Raw genomic sequence first — 3216 nt, forward strand, 5'->3', positions numbered from 1 at the left:
TGGTCCTGAATCAGCAGCAAGAGATAATGGAGTGCATATGTGGTGTGAGCATGTGATAGTAAAGCAAGAGTGACTCCATTTTGTTCTTTAACTCCATTTTGTAAAACACCATGCCAACTGTAAGGGTCATGACAGGGCAAGATGTTCTTTTCCTTTTGCTATAGAAACCTTTCAGAACAGAGAACTTGGGCTGGAGATATGGCTCAAATGGTAACACGCTCACCTGGCATGCAAGGAGCTTTGGGTTCAATCCTCAGCACCACATAAAAATAAAATAAAGATGTTGTGTCCACCAAAAACTAAAAAAGTAAATATTAAATAATTCTCTCTCTCTCTCTCTAAAACAAAGAACACACAACAACCTAATGGGGCTCTGTTTCTGTAACTGGGTGACTGGACAAATTGTGATTGGCTAAGAATCCTTCCACATGACTTCACTCCTCCGCTTCTGTAACCTGGCTTGAGACCCCCAAAGGTCACTTTTGTGGTTTTCAGGCTTATAAGGAGTGCCATTGCACTTGTTCAGGGCTGATCAGGGGGACAGCTTTACTATCTTGTCAGTATCCACTGGTGTGTTTCAATAAAGGCTTGATTTGATTGTGAGTGGTGTGGAAGTCAGTTTATGAAACCCTGGAATGATGCTTTAACAAGCACAAAAGTTGATAAGTCTCTTTATAAAACGACCCGTTTTCACAGGATGCAGTCATACAGGCTTGTAATCTCGAAAGCTCCAGAGGCTGAGATGGGAGTATCACCAGTTCAAAGCCAGCCTCAGCAAGATTGAAGTGCTAAGCTAGTCAGTGAGACCTTGTCTCTAAATAAAACAAAATTGGGCTGGGGATGTGGGTCAGGGACTGAGTGCCACTGAGTTCAATACACAGTAAAAAAAAAAGCCACAGATATCAGGAATAGTGTGTCTCCACTTATTAAAGAAAAAAGAAGAAACACTAAACTCCACATTCAGTGAAATAGGAAAGCCAAAGCCATCTTGGGGACATTTGTGGAGATGTAACTTACATCAATGAGGGACAGACAACTAAGCAGGGAATAGAGGAGTATGTGGAGGAGATGGACATCCAGGAGGATGAGAATGATCATGGATAGGTTGTCAATTATTGCGATTAGGAAGATGAGAATAATGCAAACAAAGAGAAAACACTAAATCTGTTTTTTATATTTTTTTATTATTTTGTACTGGAGATTGAGCAGGAGTGCACAACAACTGAGGATCATTTCCAGACCATTTAGTTTTTATTTTGACAATGGGTCTCGCTAAGTTGCTCAGGACCTCACAAGGTGATAAGGCTGTGTAAGGGTGCAATCCTTCTCCCTCAGCCTCTTGGACCACTGGAAGTATAGGTGAGTGACAGTGTGCCCAACAAGACTAACTCTTAATGATGGAAACAATTGCAACAAGATGAAATCAGTTGACACTGATCATAAGATGCTACAGAGCTTTAATATGGTTCACCATAAAGTGACCCACAAGAATCAGTATGTTAAGTAATGATGATTAAGTCAATTTTGAAAATTTCTTTGTGGAATCAGGCTGTGTGTTATCCATTCAATGTATACATCAGAAACGAAGAACCAGTTTTATGCATTTGAGAAAAGAAAATCTCAAGTTCTTCCTTAGAGATTAATATTTTCTGAGATAAATTATGACAAAATTGTTTTGTAAGAAACTTCAAAATGTACAGAACAATAATTTTTTTCTAACTTCAGTAGAATAAGAATGTCTTATATCCATAAATAAACTTACAAATTATTATATGCAATTGTTTTCCCAGAACATAGACATAAAAAATTTATGTAAATGCATCCAATAAAGGTCCATATTACAAAATTCTTTAAAAATGTTCACAGTGGGATCTATTTTTTTCCATATTTATTAAGATTTATTACCAGAATTTCACTTTTATTATTCACTGTAAGGAAATATGGTTTTTCCTTCTCAAGAGGTGCTTTCTCAGCACTTCCAGGTGCAGCACATCTTAAGTCAGGAAACATATATATATTTTTTTGTTCTAAAATTTATACTGAATTTTTACTGCCAAGACCTCACATATTTAGTCAGGAAATTCATACTCTGGCTTTTCACTGTTCACCTCCATCTAGTCTCCTTTTGGTCTTCATCCAATCTCCAGAGTGTTGTAGAATGTCGTTCCCATATCTGATATTTATCCCCATGTTCACTTCAGATTCCCAGCTGCGCCCAAGCTCTTCACAAACAGCATTTGTGTTATGTCTCTGTGCTTCTGTGATGCTTATGCACCAAAACCACAGATTTATGGGCCCTTCAAAAATCATGTGACAGAAAACCTTTCATTTGCCTAAGTGGAAGAAGGAACTGTCATCCTGACAATGTTCAGATCAGAGGAGTATAGGGGATTTTGTTCTTCATGAAGTGGATCATTGGACAATTTTGAGAGGTACTCCCCAAGTTTCTGTGATTTTTTTGGCTTATGTATTATGTTAGAGCTGAAGTTTAACAGACTTGAGTAAAGCTCACATAATGAAACCTAAAGATGCAAACAATTAATCTTGTGTGCACATGCATGCACAAACACACACTCACACTCACACACACACACACACAAAGGATACTCTCACTACCACCCGGCCACAAACAAGTGTATTTGCTAGGTTGGAAGTGACTGAAAGAATGGTCACTTTACAGGAAATTTCACAACTTTGGGGAAGACTCAGCTGTCATTAAATCAAAACACCATGTCTGTTTAATTTTTCCCTTTATTTTATTTATTCATATTTATATGCTGCTGAGGATTGCACACAGGGTCTCACACATGCTAGGTGAATGCTCTTCTGCTGAGCCACAATCCCAGCCCCATGTCTTTTTAATTTTAAGAGATAAATAGAAAAGGCTATTGGAAAATTAATTACAATGATTGGCAAAAATATGAAATACAATTTTATAGGTCAAACTGGATAAATCTAACAAAAGGAAGATGAGCCAGAAGCAACAGCATGAGATAATTGACGTTAAGAAAAAAATAGAAAACAGGGGCTGAGGCTGGGGCTCAGTGGTAGAGCACTCGCCTAGCACGTGTGAGGCCCTGGGTTTGATCCTCAGCACCACATAAAAACAAATAAATAAAAGAAAACAGAAAAGAGAGACATAATAAAAGAGAACTAATGGATGCTTACAGACATTCATAGAAATATGTATAAAAATAATAATGCAATGTTTATATT

The sequence above is a fragment of the Marmota marmota genome, unplaced genomic scaffold (assembly GCF_001458135.2).
Source record: "Marmota marmota marmota unplaced genomic scaffold, marMar, whole genome shotgun sequence".
Lineage (NCBI taxonomy): Eukaryota > Metazoa > Chordata > Mammalia > Rodentia > Sciuridae > Marmota > Marmota marmota.